The sequence below is a fragment of the Leptonychotes weddellii genome, chromosome 3 (assembly GCF_054177405.1).
Source record: "Leptonychotes weddellii isolate Sample4059 chromosome 3, ASM5417740v2, whole genome shotgun sequence".
Lineage (NCBI taxonomy): Eukaryota > Metazoa > Chordata > Mammalia > Carnivora > Phocidae > Leptonychotes > Leptonychotes weddellii.
Genome location: NC_138371.1, coordinates 175,681,482 through 175,703,456, shown reverse-complemented (window position 1 = coordinate 175,703,456; position 21,975 = coordinate 175,681,482). Strand labels below are relative to the sequence as shown.

The following is a 21,975-nucleotide window of genomic DNA, read 5'->3' as shown; positions in this document are numbered from 1 at the left end:
CAGGAGCCTCTGGAGCTCCGCAGCCTTTGGGGGGCCCCTCTGGCGTCCCCCTGGTGGCTGAGCCTCTCCCTGCAGCCTCAAGGCCACTTTTTAACCCCCCTGGAGCCCTCTCCCAAGCCATGGACCACATGGAAACAATAAAGCTTTCTGCAACAAAAAAGGAGTAGCTGTATTCCACGTTCGTAGCAGCACAAATCACAACAGTCTAGACACGGAAACAACCAATGCACCCTGCATACACCGGGGGCCTTACTCCGCCATAAAAAGGACCCCCTGCCGTCGCAACAGCAGGGGCGGATCCTGAGGGCGTCGCGCTAAGTGAAAGACGTCCGAGAAGGACAGATGCTGTATAATGTCGCTTGTACGTGGAATCTGGAAGCACGGAACTCGTGGACACAGACAGAGCTGTAGCTGGTTTCCAGGCGCCGGGGGCGGATGCTGCTCACGGGCACGCACTTCCCACGAGCGCGTGAGTGGCCTTGGGTCGCACGTGCAGAAAGGCGGCTAGAGTTAACCGCCCTTGTCACACACTTGAGAACTGTTAAGAAAGTAGATCTTGAATGTTCTCACCACAAAACAGAAGCGTGAGTATGTGACATGTCAGAAGTGTTAACTAACCTCATTGTGCTGATCATTCCAAAATACACACCTAGACCAAATCATCCTGTTGCACACCTTCCGCTCCCCCAAGGCCGCGTGTCCACCGGATCTCCGCCCGTGGGAGATGGGGTGAAATAGGGCAGCCACCCAAAAGGACTTAGGAGCCCCCACTGCCCAGGCTGGGGGAAGACGGGTCTATACAGGCAAGCAGGCACGGAGGCAGCAGGGGAAGGCGGCCACCACACAGGGTCAGCAGAAGGGGGGCCACGGCGCTGGGCCTGGACGACCAGCACGTGTGGGCCCCCGAAGGCCGCGCAGACAGGACCTGGGAGACAGCCCAGCAGGTCAGGGCACATGTGTGAGCGGGTGCGTGCACATGCCACGTGCCTCCCGCCTTGCTCCCACAGGGAAGACTGGAAGGAGGGCGGTGAGTGAGGAGGAGCAGGTACCTGGGGGGGCAGGGGAGGAGGGGGTGGAGGCTGAGCGTGCACCGGGCAGGACGGAGCCCAGGGAAAAAAACCGCAGCTGCGTCAGTGACCACATGCAACAGCCAACCTGGGGATCAGAATAAAGCGTCACCAAGGCCCCCTGTGCTCCGTCCAGAGAGGGACTGGGGAGCTAGAGGGGAGAGTGTCCCACAGAGGAGGAAGGCCTGTAGGAAGGGAGCCTGCACCCCGCTCTGGAACGCCATCCCCCGGCCAGCGAAGAGCCTAGCCCTCCGAGGACGAGGGCTCACACAGGAGCATGCGCTTTGTGTAGCGCACTGGGGAACCTCACCCAGATCACCCAGCGGGCCATCAACGACCACTAACCGCCCGGGACAAGGACCTGTGACCCAGGAGTGACCTTTTGGAAGGATCCTAGCTGGAAGCCTCTGCAGGCTGGGTGGTGCTGTCGGGTGGAGTGTGGGCGCGGGTGCGGGAGGGGGTCACTGCGGAGCCTCCTGAGGAAGGGGTGAGCCCCTGGCCCCCTGACTGCCAGTTCTGAGAATGCAGGGGCCGCAGGTCCCACTGCCGCATCTGGAGCAAATCTTTTGGGGGCATCAACCTGTGCATCGCGTCCCGGCCCAGACCACCCCCCAGGTCGGCAAGATTCACAGGGGAAACAGGCTCCTCCGGCTCATTCCACTCAGCACCACAGGCTGGGGGCCGACAAACCACAGATTCTCACAGCCCCGGAGGCTGGAAGTCCAGGATCAAGGCGCCTGTGCGGTCAGGCTGCAGGAGGATCCCGAGGATCCCGTTCCGGGGCCTTCCCGCTGTGTCCTCACCGGGGGGCAGGCGAGGGCTCACTCTGGGGTCTCTGTTAGGAGGGCCCCACCGCATGAACTCCCCGCCTCCAAACGCCGTCTCCTTGGGGGTTAGGATGCAGCACGTGGATTCTGGGGACACGACATTCAGAACAGGGGGCTCCTCGGGGGCCCCACCCGAGCTGCTGCAGCCTGGACACGGCAGGAGGGGCCCCCAAACTCAAGCCTGTGACTGAGAAAGCACTGCAGAGAGCAGAATGAGGACCGTCCCTGTCCTCGTCCTCGTCCTCAGAACCTGTGGACGTGTCACCGGCGTGGACACAGGGACTTGGGAGACCTGACAGGCTGAGGATCTCGAGACCGGGAGATTGTCCGGGATTCCTGGTGGGCCCGCGTACCCCAGGGGCCTCACGGCAGCAGGGGTCAGAGGCAGGGACAGGACATGGGGCCACGGGCAGGGAGCGTGGCTTCTCCCGGAGCCTCCAGAAGGAACTGCCCTGCCCACGCTTTGGTTCTGGACTTCGGAGCTCCCAGACTGGGGGATCATAAGGACAGTAAGTCCTTATGTAAGTGTGTGGTGTCTGGGCCACCGCGTGTGGTTGTTTGTTACAGCGGCAGCAGGAAAGTGATGAGACCATGCTTGCACACTCTTCCACAGAGCTGTGGCCGTCCCACCCTCAGGGGAGAAGCCACCCCACCGGCGAGGCCCCCGAGGCCCCTCTGGACCAGCGACCACACGCGGGCCTCTTACAAACCCTGCAGGGTCAGCAGGAAGCGCCCTCTCTGTGCCCACGAGCACGTCTGCCATCTGGAGATACAGCGCTACCCATGTAAATCGCTTCCCGCCACCACAGAGACGTCTGTGATTACTCAGAAAACCGGGTGAGGGTGCCTGTCCCTTCCTAATAGAGTCACAGCCCGTCGAGGAGCGTCAGGGCCCGCAGCCTGCACGGGGAGGCATGAGCTCCAACGAGCTGGGCACCTTCTAGACGCTGGTGTCCCTCCTGCCAGCGATACTCGGCCCGCATCCACGTCAGTGCAGGACGCATTCGCTCTCACAGTGAGGAAACAGAACTAAGGAGGGAACCGCACGGACACAGAGGGGAATGGTTTTAACAGCTGTGATTGAAGGGAACAAGGCCAGTTTCTTCGTCTTGTTTCCTTCTGTTGTTCGGTGAGCCCACCTCAGAAAGCCCTCGGGACAGCTCACCACCTCAGGGGACAGCTCAGCACCTCAGGGACGGCTCAGCACCTCGGGGAGAGCAGAGGAGTGGCTCGGGAACAAAGGATGCTCTGACGTCAGAGGTCAGGACACACAGGGGCCTGGCTCCCAGCACCCTCCTCCAGTTCTTTCCAAGAGTGATACTAGAAGAAAACTAACTGATATTTAATTTTATGAAATTTTCCTGGTCTCCTTGTATTACTAATACCTCCAGGTAGGAATACAGCTGTCATTTATTTGGGATGAGACACCTGCACTCAAGGGAAGCTTGTCACAGACCGCACGGGGCCATGGCGGCCTCCCCACTTGCCTGTGTTAGCTCGCAAGACTCTATTCCCATCATCCAGACCAACACTCATCTGGGGGCCACTGTGCAGGCATCTGGGGGTGTGGCTAATCAACACCTGCAGCCAGGCGGCTCTGAGGAAAGCAGATCACCCCCCCTCCATAATGTGGTGGGCCACGTCCAATCGGTCAAAGGTCCCAAGAGCAAAAACCCAGGTTTCCCCGAGGACAAGGAATTCTGCCTCAAGACCACAGCATGAAAACCCTGCCTGCATCTCTACCTACCCTGCACACTTCAGACTTGCCAGGTCCCACCATCGCATAAGCCACTTCCTTGAAACAAACCGTAAATGGACGTGGATTTATGTCTGTGCATCTCCCAGGGGCTCCATCTCTCTGAGAACGCTGACTGGGACAGGCCTGGGGAGGAGACCCAGGAGCAAACTGGCATCTCGGGAAGACCGCTGGGGAGGGGGCTGCGCACACGTGGAGCCGCGAAGGAATTCAGGGGCGCTGGATGCTGGATGTGAAGAAATTCTAGGAAGACCTCAGCCAACTTATCTTGCTACTGTTTTCCCGTTGTGTTTATGTAACACACTGATGGCATTCAGTCTTCGTAAGTCAAAGGGCTACTCAAGTATAAAATAAAACTCCAAATGCTAAGACAAAACCGTGTTTGCACTCACGTTGGCACACATGTGTGGGAAACTGGACGGACCCAGACGGCGTAGCGCGGCCCCTGGGCCTGGGGACACCCGCATTCCGAAGTGTACGGACAGCATAAGCCATATCCTGCCTTGTGGATAAAAAATAAAACACCGGGGTGCCTGGGTGGCTCAGTCGTTGAGCGTCTGCCGTTGGCTCAGGTCACGATCCCGGGGTCCTGGGATCGAGCCCCGCATCAGGCTCCCTGCTCAGCGGGAGGCCTACTTCTCCCTCTCCCACTCCCCCTGCTTGTGTTCCTTCTCTCGCCGTGTCTCTCTCTGTCAAATAAATAAATAAAATCTTTAAAAAATAAATAAATAAATAAAACACCACTGACAGTGAAGGTGAGTACGGCCTGGAGACAGACGGTTTAGCGGAGTCCGTGCCCTGGGAGAATGAGCAGCGCTCAGCGCGTCGCTGGGCCTCCGCCCTGCCTGCACAGTGAGACTCAGCCAGATCTCCCAGGTCCTAGACCGCCTCGGTGCTTCATATGTAAAGAGCAAAGCCTCTCCAATTTACAGGCCTCGTAACTGGACCGCTGCTGATTCATAAATACAAGCGTCAGCTCCGTCTTTGAAAACACATGTCCTCTGGGACCCTGGGAGCATGCCGCGGTGCGGGACGCAGCCGCAGTAACATGGGGCTGCCCGTCTGTGAGCGGCAGGGGCCATTGAGGACCCCTCCACACGCACCGTTCTGCTCCAACGCCAGGGCCACGTCCCCGGGCAGCACACCCTTCAGCCTTCACTTTGTTTTCCTTCTGGGAAGTCAGCTCGTGAATAAGGCTTCAAACCCACCCTCACAAAGCCGTCTGCCCTGGGGTGTGAGACCAGGAACGGGCAGGGAACGCGGCTGCCTGGCAGGCTCCGAGGGGAGGGGAGCACAGCCTACCTCCGCAGGGCACAGCAAGGGACGCCTGTGACCAGAGCCTCGGCTGCGAGGACAAAGGATCGGTCTGCTGGGAGCCGACAAACGACGCGATCGGATCCATCGGGGAGCGTTACAAGCACGTCAGCCGTTCGGTTATATAGAAAAAAGAGGTTTCAGAAGGTCATTACAACTTAGAACAAAATCTCCCCGTGCCCTCTTCAGCCATATGTCTTGATGTCTGGTACTACAAACATGGTCCTTGGACAGAAGAAACGCAGGCTGAAAATACAGTATTTTTAAAAAGGCAAATGCTTAAAGCTAACTCACAGTTTGACCTACAACATTCTCCCCGTACTCCCTGAAATAAGTTCAGGCTTTAGGTACGGGGCCGCGCCTCCTCGGACCAGAGCAGAGACTCCTGACTCCCCGGGCGGCCACACGGGCCCAGCGCCACGCACCCACGGCTCAGATCTGGCTATTTTGGTTCCTTGGTACTCATGCCTCCCGGGAGGTAGGAAAAATAAATCAATATACTGTGGCATCTGGACTTCATTCCTACGTTTCACATACTTTATAAGAAACCAAATAAAACCATAGAAAAACTACCGTTGGCCTTCATGGGATCTGGCTTCCATCCCTCTGGGGCTCGCACAACATCTGAACTCAATTCTGGCAACTGGAGCTCGTTTTATTCTCCAAAGTGTCTGGGGATTTCCTGGATATATGCATTTTTTAAAAGATTTTATTTATTTTAGAGAGAGAAAAAGGGAGCGAGAGAGAGTGAGGGAACGAGAGAGAATGAGTGGAGGGAGGGGCAGAGGGAGAAGCAGGTTCCCCGTGTGGGGCTCGATCACGACCCTGAGATCATGACCCAAGCGGAAGTCAAGAGTCGGAAGCTCAGCCGACTGAGCCAGCCGGGCACCCCTGGATCTATACATTTAGAGGCCCACAGGTCAGGATGTGCATCCGCGTCCGCGCCCCAACAGGGAGCCACTGATCCCGGGCCTGGAGGGTGACAGACACATGGCTGATGCTGGATGCGGGAGACGGCTGTGTGAGGTGGTGGGAGCGCCCCTCCAGGAGACTGCCTGGGTTCCGGGGTGGGCTGGGGGGTCCAGACCGCAGCCTGCCCACTGACCAGGAGAGTGGCCTGGGAGAAGTTACTCGGTTTCCCCATCTGTAAAATGGGGATCCCACAGTATCCATGTCACTGGGTTGTTTGGAGATGAAGTGTGTGTGTAAGTAATGAGAACAGTGCCTGACACACGGTAAGCGCTCGATAAATATTAGCCATGCCGTAACCATCGACTGTAAAACCCAGGGTGGACCCCAGGAAGAGCCCACATCAACAAACCTGTGGACTGTGTCCCCGTGTGTCAGAGCTGTTTGTGACTTCCCGCAGCGGTCCACGCGGGCCTGGAGCTCCCTCCCACTCCTGACCCGTGAGACCCAGCCCATACCTGAGGTTTGCTGTTCCCGCTTTCCCGTGCACACCTCTCCGTTTACCCGTCACAGTGGGAGCCCCTACCAGGTGCCACATGCCACATGCTGGGGACACAGAGCTGGCAACGGACAGGATCCTCTCCTTCACGGCGTGTTCCCGCTCAGTAAGGCCAGCCGGCCATGTCCTCCCAGCCACGTCCCTGGGCCCCTGCTTCTCCTTCCACCCTGGGCAGCTTTGATCTGGGCCCTCCCCGCTGTGCCTGTCCTGAGAGGCCCAGTCCTGGCTGCCACACGGTTAATTCCCCCGATTCCCGAGGCCCCGTGCCCAGCACTGGCCCAGGTCAGCACACTGATTACCGGGAGAAGCTGTGACTGCAGAGCACGGGGCTGTTTTCCTCCTTACGAAGCAAACCAGCAAGGACGAGCACCTGCTGTTTACAGAGCAGTGTGTCCAGCCCTGCAAGGAGCACACAGAACACAACAGAGGCCCCTCAGTAGGTTCCCCCCACGTGCAGCCCCCCCGAAGAACCGAGCTCTGGGGCAGTCCCCCCGAGGGGCACATCAAGACTCAGCCACACAAAAGCGGTTATTCAGGGGGATCACCCTCTGTTGGGCACTGAGGACACCTGAGTCAGCAGGAGAAGGAGGTGAAACAGGACAGAAAATAAAGTTGGGTACCAACACCTTTCTTTCTTTAAAAAAAAAATTCATTTAAATTCAATTAATTAACATATTTTGTATCATTAGTTTCAGAGGTAGAGCTCAGTCATTCATCAGTCTTATATCACACCCAGTGCTCATCGCATCACGGGCCCTCCTTCATGCCCATCCCCCAGTTATCCCATCCCCCTGCCCCCCTCCCCTCCAGCAACCCTTGGTCTGTTTCCTGGAGTTAAGTCTCTTATGGTTTGTCTCCCTCTCTGATTTTGTCTTGTTTTATTTTTTTCTTCTCTTCCCCTATGATCCTCTGTTTTGTTTCTTAAATTCCACATATCAGTGAGATCATATGATAATTGTCTTTCTCTGATTGACTTATTTCGCTCAGCATAATACCCTCTAGTTCCATCCCTGTCATTGCAAATGGCAAGATTTGGGGGTTTTTGATGGCTGAGTAATATTCCATTGTATATATACACCACGTCTTCTTTATCCATTCATCTGTTGATGGACATCTTGGCTCTTTCCACAGTTTGGCTATTGTGGACATGGCTGCTATAAACATTGGGGTGCACGTACCCCTTCGGATCACTACATCTGTGTCTTTGGGGTAAATACCCAGTAGTGCAATTGCTGGGTCGTGGGGTAGCTCTATTTTCGACTTTCTGAGGACCCTCCATACTGTTTTCCAGAGTGGCTGATGGTATCTTGATGGTATTCTGATAGGGATTGCACTGAATGTGTAGATTGCTCTGGGCACCACGGACATTTTAACGATGTTCTTCTAGTCCATGAGCATGGAACATTTTTCCATTTCTTCGTGTCTTCTTCACCAACACCGTTTTCTCTTTTGTTTGAATGTTTTAAACAGCTTTACGGAGGTGTAATCAGGACACAAAGAACTGCACGTCTGGAATACGTCCCTCCTGGTGTGTCGCCCCTCAGTCGTGGTCACAGATGCACCACCTCCAAGAGCGTCCTGTGCCCTTGGTGCTGCGGGAACACTTCCCGGTTCCAGCTTCCTCGCAGGCTTCTAGGCTCTTACTGAAGGCGGCGCTGTCCAGCCGGCCTCTAGGACTTACCCCAGGCCCGCTGGCCGTGCCCTCCCCTCCTGGCCCCCGCCACCACCCGCTTCCCTGACCTGACTGTTGGCTGTGTCTCCCAGCGGGAATCCTTGGCCATTGGTCCGTCTCTGTGGGCTTACTGCTCTCCACCCGAGGCCCTCCAGGTTCTCCCATGGGGCTTCAAGTGGCAGGATTTCCTTCTATTCTGGGGCTGGACATCTCAGGGAGGCATGGAGAGCTTGACCCCTGGCATGAGAACGCGGCTGGTGGGGTGTGTCCGGGTTTGGGGAAAGGGCTGCCCTCTTCAAGGAGCAGAAGCCCCGGCCACCTTCGCGCCTCAGGGAGGTGTCAGTGGAAGCAGCACGAGGGGACCCTGAGAACAGCAAGGGACAGGGGCCCTGCGCCCGGCCCTAAAGGATCTGGAAGGGAGGGGATCTGGCAACAAGGCCTGGGCGAGCTGGGCACGGCCTTCTTGGCGGCGTGGTGTGAGGCCTGGGAAACAGGCGTGCGGAGGGTGGAATGTGGCCCCTGGCTCTGGCACTCATGGTCTCACTGGGTGATGGGACGAATGCGGGAAAGCTGACTTCAGTGGGGACCTCACTTACGCTTAGAATCGCCAGGTGACTCCACAAACACAGCCCAACAGGGCATGGTTCGGAGCCAGAGCGTGTCAGGAACGGGCACCCGAAGCCTCCGTCCCGCGGCTGATGCCTGTTTCCAGCCCCGCTCTCCCAGCTCTTCGGGGCACTGGGCCCGACGTGCGGGCCTGACACCAGGGGCAGGGGTCACATCCGTCCCCGGGGGGCCAGACTCGGGTGGGGCGTGCGCCCAGATGGCACCCATCCCCCTCCAGGGGCCACGGCAAGTGAGATCTGATTTCGAACTTGATTTATGGCTCTGCCGAGGCGAAGCCCTGAGAATAGGGCTCCCCATCCACCCTGTGTGGTTGGTGGCTCCATGCACGTCTGCAGTGGCCACCTTCTCCCACGGACACAGACACCAATCGCTGAAACTTCTGTAGCTTCCAGTGTCCGATGGCCAACCCTCCACCATGTTCCTACAGGAGATCAGAGCTGAAATGTACCTTCCAGTTCACCAAAAACACAAACGGGGCTCGCGGCGGAGCAGGCGTTCCGTGCGCCTGGCTGAGAGGGTGCGCCGGGCTCCGGCCCAGCCCGCCTGGACCGTCTACGTGCCTGCCGCTCTCGCACAAAACAGAATCTATTCCCCAAGCAGGCGTGTAAATGTCTTCTGCCTCATTACTTTCCACACCGAGTGCCCCGTGTGCTCTCTGGCCGGTGGATTGGACATTTATTGGAAAGGAAACTAGTAACAATAGAGCCCAGTGATGGGAATGATAACGCGGCCTTGGGGGATCCGCAGCTCTGTGTCGCCCAGCTCTGACGCAGACTACTGTTTATGTTCCCACTCTGTGTGACTTGTGACTTCTGTCCAAAACAGTAAACACTGGAACACACCGATTTATAATTAGGAAGTCGGTTTATTACTTTATTTAGAAAACTATTAGTAACAACTTTAAATTTGACTTAATCTTTCATTTTCAGATTCTTCCCCTCAAATGTGCCCCCAAACAATCTACAAATGCCAAAAAAGGCCAGAGGGAGGCGGGCTGGTTCAGGTTCTGTGGGTCCTGGCCCCCAAGGACCAGGAGCGGGCATGCTGGGGACTCGAGCATTTTAAAGAAAGTGGAGACTGCTCTCCTTCCTCCCTTCGACGGACGTGGTTAGCAGCGCCTGCATCATCGCGGACATTCGCGGACATCCCCAGAAAACAACCAGGGGGCCCGGGTGTGCGTGGTAGCACCTACCACCCCCGGCAGGGGTGCCCGCCGCCCAGGCAGGGGACAGGCGGCTGTGTGTCTTGGGCTTACTCCAAGCTGAAGCTCCAGCTGAGGCTCCAAAAGGAAGAGGACGCGAAGCGCATGGCGGCCCAGCCGTCACTGCGGTTCGGTCTGTTACTTCCTGCCTTCCTTCCCATAGCGCTGAATCTTTAAACACACGCGATTTAATTTTAAAAATGCCATTTACTCGAGCCTTAACTTAGTACTTTCCAAAGCTCAACACCAAGGTCACTGAAATTGAGTTAACCTACCTTGACATCTATTTAAGCTTTCGGATCTAGACGTAAAAATCTGTAGCAAATATTTATTTTTAACCCCTCAAGGTCAGGGCTAGCTATTCTGCGTGGCTTCTACTTCAGACACGATCGTATGACTTGGCAAGACCCTCCCAATGCAGCCCTGTGTGTGGGGGCTTGTTGGCAGTGCATGAATAGGGCTGTGGATGATGATTTTTTTAGATAATTGTAGACTCACAGGCAGTTATAAGAAATAATCCAGACAGATCCTGTGTGCCCTTCCCCCAAGGCGGATACAACAGGCAAAACCGCCCTAGATGTCACAGCATGGATATCAACCAGATACAATAGAGCATCCCATCCCCACGAGCACCTGAGTCCCTACACGGTCACACCTGCCTCCTTCCCGCTCCACCCCTGCCGAGCCCCTGGCAACAGCTGATCTGTTCTCCGATTCCATAATTTCGCCATTTCAAGAATGTTCTAGAAATGGAACCATGCAGATAGGCATACCTCGCTTTTTGTGCTCTGTGGACACTGCCTTTTTACAAATTGAGGGTTTGTGGAGACCCCGAATCGAGCATCTACCAGCCCCACTTTTCCAACAGAACGTGCTCACTTTGTGTCCCCGTCGCATTTTGGTGATTCTCGCAATATTTCAAATTTTTCATTATATTTTTTTTGGTGACCTGTGATCAGGGATTACAACTTGTCAGAAGCTCAGATGATGGTTAGCACCTTTTAGCAGTAAAATATTTTTTAATTAAGGTATGTACATTTTTTAGACACAACGCTATTGGACACCTGACAGACCACAGAGAGTGTAAACGTAACTTCTATATGCACTGGAAACCAAAAATGTTCACTGGACGCTCGTTAACTGGGATCCGCTGTACATCAGTGGTCTGAGCCGGACCCGCGTGTCTCCGTGGTGAGCCTGCGCAGGATTCTGGGGACTGCCTCCCTTCACGCAGCCCGATTCCCTGGAGATTGATCCAGGCTGCTGTGTGCAGTTCCTTCTTGTTGCTGCAGAACAGATAATGTTCCACGGTGTGGGCAGACCACAGGGTTTTTTTTTAGCCATTCACCCACTGAAGGACATTAGGTTCTTTGCACGTTTGGGCTATTACAAATAAAACTAACATAAACATTCATGTGCATGAATCTGTGTGAAAGATTTCATTTCTTGGGCTAAATGCCCGGGAGTGCAACTGCTGGGCTGCAGGACAGCAGCATGTTTTACAGACATGGGCAAACGCTCTGCAGAGTGGCCACTCTGTGCTGCGTCCCTGCCAGGAACGAAGGGGTGATCCCGCCTCTCAGCATCCTCCCCTGTGCTGGGGGCCATTCTGGAAGGTGCATAGTGGTATCCCGTGCAGTTCTATCTGCATGTCTGAAAAGGCTAATGGGGTTACACATCTTTCCGTGGGCTTGCCTGACGTCTGTATCTGCCCCCAGTATCTGCTCAAGTCTGATGCCCATCTGCGAACTGGACTGACAGTTGTGCTGGGGAGCTTGGAGACTCCCAGTCCTTCATCAGATTTGTGATCTGAAGATCTCCCACAGGCTGCAGCTAGTCGCCCACCCTCTGAACAGCACCCTTTGCAGAGCGTAAGTTTCTAATTTTGACAAAGTCTAATTTGCCAATTTCTCCTTTTATGGATCATGTTTTTGGCATCAGGTCTAAAAACTCTGTGTATTCCTAAATCCCAAATATCATCTACTATATTTTTTCCAAAACGATAAAAAGTTGTACACCTTGTTTAAATCTGTAATCCATTTTGAGTTCATTTTTATGTAAGGTATGAAATTTAGGTCGGTCTTTGTTTTTGCCTCTGGATCGCCAATTGCTCTAGCTCAATTTGTTGAAAAGGCAATCTTCCCTGCACTGATTGATTTCCCACCTTTGCCAAAAATCAGTTGGTCCCACTGGTGCCAGTCTGAGTTTCCTATTGTGCTCCAGGGTCTGCTCGTCTGCCGGTAAGCACCCTGCTGCCCCAGCACACGTAGCAAAATAATGTCTTGATAGCAAGTGTACTGCTCCCTTTTTCTTCCTTCTCAAGATTGTTGTAAGAATTTTAGCTCCTCTGACTTTCCATACAAATTTTAGGATCATCTTGTCTATGCCCATAAAGAACCGTTCTGGGATTTTGCTAGGAATGCAATGAATCAGTGTGGTGAGAACAGACATGCTGCACTCAGTCTCGGACCCATCTCCCCCTCACTGAGGTCTTGAGTCCCTACATGAGCATTTGCAGGGGCGGCACACAGCCCCACACAGCTTTTGTTAGCTGCGCCTAAGTGTTTCATTTTTTTTGAGTACTTGTAAATAATATTGTATTTTTACTTTTGGCATCCATGTGTCCATTGCTATAAATAGAAACACAGTTGACTTCTGAATGTTTATCTTGTATCCTGCAGCCTCGCTACACGCTCTTGTATAGTTACAGGAGTATTTCTGTAGAGCCCTTGGGATTTTATAATTAGATAATCATGTCATCTGTGAACAGACTGCTGATTACTCCTTGCCAATCTCCATGACCTGTATTTCCCTCGCCTGCCCTACGTGGCTGAGGACGAGCAATGACAGCGCACGCCTGACTCTGTCCCACTCTGTTAGCCGTAGGTGTTCTCTGTAGGTACTCATTAACACGTTAAAAGGAAGTTCCCCTGTATTCCTGTTTTTCTGAATGGGTGTTGAATTTCGTCAAATACTCTTTCTGTACTGATTGAAACGATGGCGTGATTTTTTCTTCTTTTGTCCATTGATGTGGTTCCACTGATAAATCTTGAAATACTGAACCAGCCCCACACACCTGCAATAAACCCACCTTGGTCACCGTGAAAAATTCTTTTTATGTATTGTTGACTTTTACTTGCTAATATTTTGTTATGGACTTTTGTGCCTGTATTCATGAGTAATATTGGTCCATAGGTTTCTTTTCTGTCTTTGTCTGGCATCAGTATGATATTAGCCTCATAAGACAAACTGGGAAGTGCCTCCTCCACTTCTTTGAATGCATGTTGGAATTCTCGAGTGAAACCATTTAGGTCTGAAGTTTCTTTGTGGCGGGTTTTAAAACCACTAACTCAACGTCCTTACTCGCCATTAGGCTATTCAAATGGTCTATATCCTACCGAGCGAGATGTGCTAGTTGTGTTTTTCAAGAAGTGTTTCTTTGTCTTCAGTTTTCAGAAGTTCAACCATGAGAGGTCTTGGTGTGATTTGGGGGGATTTATTCTAACTGGGGTTCTACCAACTTCTCAAATGTTTGTGTTTGTGCCTTTTGCCAAATATGGGTAGTTTTCAGTCTTCTCTCCTTCTGTGACTCCAGTGGTGTGAATGTCTGGTCTTTGGTTAGAGTCCCAAATGTCTCTGAGGCTCTGTTCATTTGTTTTTCCAGTCTACTGTCTCCCTGTTGCCAGATTGGGCAAGTTCTGTTTTATTCTCATGTTTTCTGATTCTTGGGGTGTTGAGCCCATTGGTTTACAGTTTTTGCTTCAGTTACCGTATTTCTCACTTCAAAAATTCCCATGTTTGGGGCGCCTGGGTGGCTCAGTCAGTTGAGTGTCTGACTCTCGATTGTGGCTCAGGTCATGTCTCAGGGTCGTGGGATCGAGCCCTGCGTTGGGCTCTGCACTCAGCGGGGAGTCTGCTTGAGATTCTCTCCCTCTCTGTCTGCCCCTCCCCCTACTCATGCACAAGCACACGCACTCACTCTCTCTCTCGCTGAAAAAAAAACAATGAAAAATTTAAATACAGTGACATAAGCCTCCACCTTCAAAAACCAGAAACAGAAGAGCAACCTAAAACCAAAGTAGATGGAAGGAAATTATAAAAGTAGAAATTAAAGAACTAGGAAATGGGCAGATAGAGAAGACCCACAAAACTGATGAACCTTTAGCCAGACTAGTTGAAAGGAGGGGTTTCTCTGATTTCTGATGATGCTCACAAACCAGTATCTAATGATGCTCCTCCCAAGAGTGAAGGTACACACTGGCCGGGGGTGCAGGGCCCGCATACAGAATGCACTCCACCAGCACCCACGAATTCCCTGCGTCCACCCAGCCCTGTGGCTGCCAGGGCAACCGCCACGCTGGGGTCTGCCGAGAGGGGGCTCCTGAGGCGGGGTGGTCTCCTGTTTGTTTTGCTATTGGTGTTGAGAACGGCTTGGCCTCCACGTTGCTCTACACCAGCTCATGCCCCAAAGTCCTGCTCTCCACTTTTCTGCACAGCACGCGACTTTACGCACAGCCCACAGCTCAGCTCCGTGGTCACGAGCCCGGTGCCATCAGCCCTCACCCCTCCTCGGCCTCGCCCCCGCTCCCCCACGGGGCCTCAGCAGCACCACAGCCAGTGTGGGCGGGGCCCCACCCGCCCTCCAGGCCCCGCGCACCAGCTGATGGCGCAGCATGTCTCACCAGCATCACATCGATCTTCCCGAAGGCCACTCCCGACACAAAGTGATTTCCAGCTACCCACAGGGACACCTCATGCCGACCCCAGCTCCGTGCAGAGCAGTCCACAGGTGGCTGCGTCCTCCGGGGCCAGATCCACGCCCGCTCAGGTCCTCGTGGGGCTGCGTCCAACACTGAGGTCTTGGTGGCACTGATGTGAGTGGGAGGCGATTCGGGCCTGTGCCCTGGGGCCGGCGTGAAGCAGATGGGTCTCGGCTTCTCACGCTGCTCCCCGGGGGGCACTCGGAGGCGCTGAGGAGGGGTGGGGCTCCCCAGAGCCTTCAGAGGCAGCCGGAGCCGTGCCGGGGCAGAACACCAGGTCCAGGCCGTGGGCGGAGGGCTGGGGAAGCAGGCACTGACCCCCACCACTCCGAGGGGACATGTTTCCGCAGAAGAAAGAGTGTTGGCGTGAAGCCCCAAGGTTCCTCTATCCCGCTGTGATATTCCCATTCTAATCTGTAAACACCTAAACTATTTGGGGCCATGAGCGAGCGCGGGAGGCACTTGCTGGCCACACTGCCCCCAACACCCGAGGCTGACGTGGGCCGCAGATGCGGAAAGAACACGCCCCCCAGATGAACAAGGACCACGGGCACTCTCCTCGCTGCGTCCACTCTCCGTCCCCACCTCCTGAGCCAGAGCCGTGGGAAGAACCCAGGTATGCCCAGCCAAACTCAGCTCAAGCCGGCAACTTCACCATGTTCGTGGGTAACTCCATCCTCTTGGATTAGTCCCGATCTCCTGCTCCTCTCCACACGGTGTCTGGGGGAGGGGAGAGGGGAGTCGTGCCACTGTCCCATGCCTCCCGAGGGGTCTGTGCCCAGAGCTGGTGCTCAGAGGCTGGCATGGCCCAAGGGTGTCCCAGGCCCTGCTCTGGAAGGCTGGCCCCACTCGATCCCCTCACCCCCACGGCATCCCATCAGGTGCCCCTCAGAGGCCCATGGAAGCTTGTAGAAGGTGCATTCAGGCTCTCACTGCCTGGCCCTTCCCGGAGCCTATCCAGCCGGCACGCTGGGCTGGTGAAGACACTGGGCCCCGACCCACTCGCCCTCCAATCCCCTCCCCACCGATCCCACCCGATGCGTGCCCTCCCGCTCCCTGGGTCCCTGCTGCGGATTGCAGCCTCGAGAAGCAGAAGACTCATGCTCCGGGGCACACACTAGCCCACGAGGGCACTGCCCACCTTTCACGTCCTCCATGGAAAGGTGTCCCGAGCAAGCCTGCATCAGGCTGCTCACGCCCAAGCATATGTTTACGCAGACCTGGGGGCACACGCCTGCTCATGTGTGCAGGGGGCTCATGCGTCCACAGCAGAGGACGACACGCAGATGCAGCTTCTCACCCAGGCCGACTCTGACCCCTAGGGGACAGCCTGGGCTATCACAAGCAGGGGAGCCCCTGGCCTCTGCTGGGCAGAACCAGGGACGTGGCCAACGCCCCTCAGGGCGCGGGCCGGCCCCACAGCAACCTGCCATCCACCCAGCGCCCGTCAGGCCCAGGTGAGGGCCCCGGGGCAGGAAGCCGAGGACGCAGAAGGGGGCCACGGACCTGGACCCACAACGCGCAGGGCACTCCTCCAGCTCATGCCGAAAAGGCAAACGCCCCGACCTGAACAGACATTTCCGTGAAGAAGATGTAAGATGGTGCCGGGAAGCATGCAAAGGTTCTCCGGGAGACGCAAATCCAAACCACGGCGAGACACTGTGTCACACCCACCAGGACAGGGGGAAAGAAAAGACAGACAGAAGCAGGTTTTGGGGAGGATGTGGAGACACTGGGAATAGAAGGTGCTGCAGCTGTGTGGGAAACATCTGGCAGTCTTCCGTCAGTTAAACCCAGACTCACCACACACCCAGCACCTCCTCCCCGAGCGTGCACCCAAGAGCGGTGAAGACATGTCCGCATGGAAACTGTGTGTGAACGTTCATGGCGGCAGGATTCACAATGGCCCAACGTGGGAACAACCCAACATCCACACCCGACCATCAGGTGAAGCTTGATCTGTCTGAACAGCAGGATGTGGTTCAGCCACAGAAACGGACAGAGCCCTGGACACAGGCTGCACCAGGACGAACTGTGAAGACATCACGCTCCTAGAAGAAGCCAGACACACAGGCATCGCACACCGCATGTGAGCATTTCCACGCGATGCCCAGAACAGGTAAATCCCCATGGAACGAGTGCAGAGCCGTGGTTGTGGGGGCAGGGGACGGGGCTCGATGGCTCACAGGGTGGGATTTCTTTCAGGGGTGATGAGTGTCCTCAAGTTCATGGTGACATGGCCAACCCTGCCAACAGCCTGAAAACCACCCAGCTGTACATTTTAAAGGGGGTGAAAGTGCCCTACGACCCAGCAATTGCACTACTGGGTATCTACCCCAAAGACACAGATGTAGTGATCCGAAGGGGCACCTGAACCCCAATGTTTATAGCAGCCATGTCCACAATAGCCAAACTGTGGAAAGAGCCCAGATGTCCACCGACAGATGAATGGATAAAGAAGATGTGGTCCATATATACAATGGAATATTATGCAGCCATCAAAAACCCGAAATCTTGCCATTTGCAATGACATGGATGGAACTAGAGGGTATTAGTCTAAGTGAAATAAGTCAATCAGAGAAAGTCAATTATCATATGCGGAATTTAAGAAACAAGACAGAGGATCATAGGGGAAGGGAGGGAAAAATAAAACAAGATGAAATCAGAGAGGGAGACAAACCATAAGAGACTCTTAACTGTAGGAAACACACTGAGGGTTGCTGGAGGGGAGGGGGGTGGGGGGAGGGGGTAACTGGGGGATGGGCATGAAGGAGGGCCCGTGATGGAATGAGCACTGGGTGTTACATGTAACGGATGAATCACTAAATTCTACCTCTGAAACTAATCATACAGTATATGTTAATGGAATTTAAATAAAACTAAATTAAAAAAAATAAAGGTGGTGAAAGTCTATGGTCTGTGAACTATGCTGAAATGAAGCTGTCAGTAAAAATGAAGTGAAGGGCCGACGAGGTAGTCTGCCCAGTCCTGGACACGCACACACACACGGCCCTGTCTGGGCGACACCAAGCCGTCGCACTGACCCCTTCACCTACTTTCTCTGCGTGTCCAGAAGCCGGCCGAGCAGCGCAGGACGAGGCTGTGCTCCCCGAGGCGTCCCCGAAGTGGGGCGGGCGGCCTGTGGGCAGTGGCTCACCTGCAGGAATCCCTGAGCTGAAGCCGCCAGCACTCGGGTCCCCAGGGAGCCTGCGCCCCCACCCTTCTGACACCTTCCCAGATGTGGAAGGTGTGCACCAGCTCCACCTGCAGGTGGGCTGGGGCCGTGGGAACGGCTGCCGGGGGCTGCCCGGGACGCAGGGGATTAGGAGCTGTCCCTGATGGGGCACAGGGTGCGTCAGGAATGGTCCCTGGACGTACCTGTAGCTGAAGATCGGGTTACCTGCAGCGGAGCCAGAAACTCACTGCGTTTCACACGTGACCAAACCGCATGTGTGCTGGATTAACGCCGACAAGCAGAGAGTGGGCTCAGCGCCCACACGGCCCCCGCGGTCACACACCCAGAGGGCCTGCAGGTCTGAACGGAACATCCTCTTCACACTACCGTCAAGACACACAGCTGAAGAGGCCTTTAAACACCGGAGGTCACACAACAGCGAGAAACCACAGAGCCCGTGTGGGGTTCCCCTTGTTGTGGGTGCACATGCCCCCCGCTCTGCCCCTCTCCTGCCCCGCCTGCACTTCTTCCTGGGACCCCCCCTCCATGATCCTTCCGGTGTGCACTGATGTTCGCTCTCTGCGCTGTGCGGGGGGCTCACAGACGCAGTCACGGGTCGGCCATTACGTCACGCAGAGTGGTCTCGCTGCCCCTCGCTCTCTGTGCTCGTCTCTCCTTAGTGCTGAATAAAAGCGCTGCCTGGATGCACCGCACGGTCTGGGGCACTGGGCGATTCCGAGTACAGCTGCAGGAAATGGGCAGGTGCTGGGGTTTTTGTGGATGTAAATTTCGGGCTCTTTTGGGGAAACGGCCAGGAGCACGGCTGCTGGGTCACGTGGGGAGAGCGTGCTTAGTTGTGCAAGAAACGCCCACTCTCTTCCACGTCACTGCACCATTCTGCATTCCCACTGCAGGGAGTGAGTTCTCTGCACCGACCGTGGGGAGGATGGAGCCAAGAAACAGGGCTCACATGGGCAGAGGACGGCCCACAACGGCAGGAAGCCAGGCACCGGGCTGCCAGCCAGAGGACCAGGCACAGGGACAGTGCCAGGCTCTCCACCCCCACGCCCACACGTGATGCAGGCTTCCTCACCCCCGATCATGGGTGGGGGCTGCCGAGCAGGTGCTGATGGGCAGAGCAGACCGCAGGGGCTTGTCCGCTGCTGGTTCTGACCCGCTGTGCATGGCACCAGAAGGCAAAGATAGACTCTGCTTACCTCAGACTTCATCAGGGAATCTGAAGAGTTAATCTGGAAATGGGTTTAAAACCAACTCCCCGCTGTTCTCTCCAGAGGGATTTGGCTAATGCCCTGCAGACGGGCGGGGCGGGAGTGGCAGGCTCCCATACATTGCTGTGTCCCGTTTCCTGGCCTGTGGGGGCAGAGCTCCAGCAGGCTCAGACCCCCAACCACACCTGCAGCAGGACTCAGCCAGTCAGCACCCTGAACAAACAGCTCTGTTGGGGCCGCGGTGCAAGGAAGGGGCACCAAAGACCCAGGAACAGACCCTTGGGCTCACAGAGGCCCCGCCGCCATCGACAGGAAAAGCGGGATTAACTAACAGAACTCAATCTGGAGGCAAGGAAAACGGATGTGGAAGGCTGTGCCCCTCCCAGTCCCCGGGCAGGACGCGGCCGTGCGGACGGATCTCACGGGGAAGCAGAGAGAGGCCCGAAGACCAGAGTCAGGCGAGCCTCTGGGGCGCAGCTGCGTCGGGAGTCGGCCGAGGGGCTTCCTAACGCTGGCTTCCGAGAGTGGGTCCCGGCGGAGGCTGGTTGGCTCCTCCGGGGTCTGTGTCCACCCAGTGGGCCGGAGAGCTGTCGGGGGGGGGGGGCCCTCATCCACTCACGTGACCAGAAGCCCTCCTGGGGGGTGTGACGCACGCACATGCCCATCCCAGTGTGGCCAGCGTCACAAAGCTTCCAGAGCCTTCTCTAACACGGTCCTTTCCGGTGCCAGAACCACACCCGTTTCACTTGGGGCACATCGTTCTCCACACGCCCCGGGCAACAGGACAGTCCACTCTAGCTATTAAAAGAAACTCGAAATGCCAACCCTCCCATAAAACAAATACGAGGAGCAGAGGGTCCTCATGACTTTTTCTTTTGAGGGGGGAGGGGCAGAGGGGGAGAGAACCTCCAACAGACGCCCCACATCATGACTTTTTAAGAAGGGAAAAGTCACCACATCTATTTGAAAGGTCTGGAAACAGTTCCCTTGCCTCCAGACTGCGTCTTCGTGAGCCACGTTAACCGTGGCCAGCTGGGCTGAAATAACGTCCGCGGGTAGTCTCAGGGGCGCCCCGAGGCCCGTCCACACACAGGATTCCTTCTGACCCCGAGGGCGGCCGCACTCAGGACACACAGGGGTCCCCACTGCGTGGGCTCCGTCACAGAAGAATGTTCCGTGAATCAGAGAAGCTCCCACAGACACAGAAACAGCGAGCCCGTGAGCTGCCACAGCTTCACCAGCACTCGGCCAGCCCAGCCCCGTCCACGCCCGCCACCGGCCGCCCACGTGCACGAGCCCACGCCGAAGCCCGCACACCCGCGTGTCTCCGCGTGCACACCCGTTGGCCCGTGTCCCTCAGGGGCGGGAACCTCCATACAACACGACACACAGCACAGCTAACGGTTCTCCCCCGACCGCCCCAGCGTGGGGCTGCTCCCCGGGCCAGCGGCTGCCTGAACTCACGACCCTCATCAAGGCCGGCCTGTTCCCGACAGCTCTGTCTGCAGGCACCTGGCCCAGCCCTCAAAAGGCTGTAAGTCTGCACGTTTACTGAACACGGCTGGGGAGTGCAGCTTGGCCCAGGAGACACGAGCGAGGTCACACGGGCATGTCCGCCAACCCTCTCCCCCAAATGCCTCGCTCTCCAGGTATCACAATTGGCTTCACGCTCCCAGCCTCAGAACCAAAAAAGTCCAAGTGTATAAGGGACAGCTCCAGGAGGGGTGGGAGGACCCAGCACAGAAACCTCAGACACCGGGAAATGGGGCATTTCTTGAGAAGGCACAACAGGACTTGGTGTGTGTGTTTATTTAAGAAGAGAAGGACAGAAAACTATTCTACATGCATGATTCAGCCATGCTGAGCTAAGTGAAGGAAGAGACGAGACGGCGGAGAAATCATTCTGGCTGCTGGGTCCTTCGAAGCACGGAGAAACATAATCTTGCATCTCAAGTGCACTTCATGGTCTACTTAGTGTAACAAGACGTTGCCTTCCAGGGTCACAGATGGGCCACTGAAATGAAGGGACACAGTGACCAGAGGGTGACTGAAGAAGCTGTCTTGCTAAGTACAAAGACGGGATTTTAAACCAGCTACAGCAAGGCTACGGAAAACCAACACACCCATTATAACAATGATGATCAGAATTCACATAGTTTACAAGCTTTCTATGTTTTTCAAAGCATTTCAAAATATTTTTTTTAAGATTGTGTTTTTAAGTAAACTCTACACCCAACTGGAGCTCAGACTCACAACCCCAAGATCAAGAGTCGCATGTTCTACCAACTGAGCCTGCCAGGTGTCCCTCAAAGTATTTTTTCAAAACAGAACAGTGATTCCTAACATTTTTGGTATGAAATGTCATTTTAATATAAAAACTGCAAACTCGGGCGCCCGGGTGGCTCAGTTGGTTAAGCGACTGCCTTCGGCTCGGGTCATGATCCTGGAGTCCCGGGATCGAGTCCCGCGTCGGGCTCCCTGCTCGGCGGGGGGTCTGCTTCTCCCTCTGACCCTCCCCCCTCTCGTGTACTCTCGCTCAAAAAACAAAAACAAAAACAAAAACAAAAAAACTGCAAACTCTTATCTTTTAGAATACATAGCTAGGGAAATGCCACAGACTAAAAGTTAGAATGTATAATTTTGTACCTTTTAAAAGAATTTGAATTAATCAGATAGTCTACACGCATTGAGAGAGGATAAAAGAACAGCTCAGGCTACACTGAGTCCAAACAACAAATACCAGAGATCTGAGACCACTTCCATATGGCATGTGTCCAAGGGTCAGGGACCAGGAGTGCCAGGGGTGCATGCAGGAGGGGCTGCACGTGGGGAGGGGGTGCACGTGGGGAGGAGTGCGGTGCACGTGGGGGGGTGCACGT

At 55.3% G+C, this 21,975-nt stretch overlaps 1 long non-coding RNA gene across 2 annotated transcripts in view; it reads right to left on the bottom strand.

Moving 5' to 3' along the window:
• Positions 1-9,576: 9,576 nt before the first annotated feature.
• Positions 9,577-21,975, bottom strand: part of LOC145720718 (uncharacterized) — a 25,086-nt gene continuing 12,687 nt past the window's right edge. Inside the window, exons 1-3 of one of the 2 annotated variants that reach the window (XR_014143925.1) lie at positions 15,834-20,234; positions 10,706-15,412; positions 9,577-10,103 (exon numbers count right to left, since the gene is read on the bottom strand). This is a non-coding gene — a long non-coding RNA (uncharacterized LOC145720718). Of the gene's footprint in view, positions 10,104-10,705; positions 15,413-15,833; positions 20,235-21,975 lie in introns of those variants that run through there. The other variant, XR_014143924.1, reaches the window with a different exon arrangement.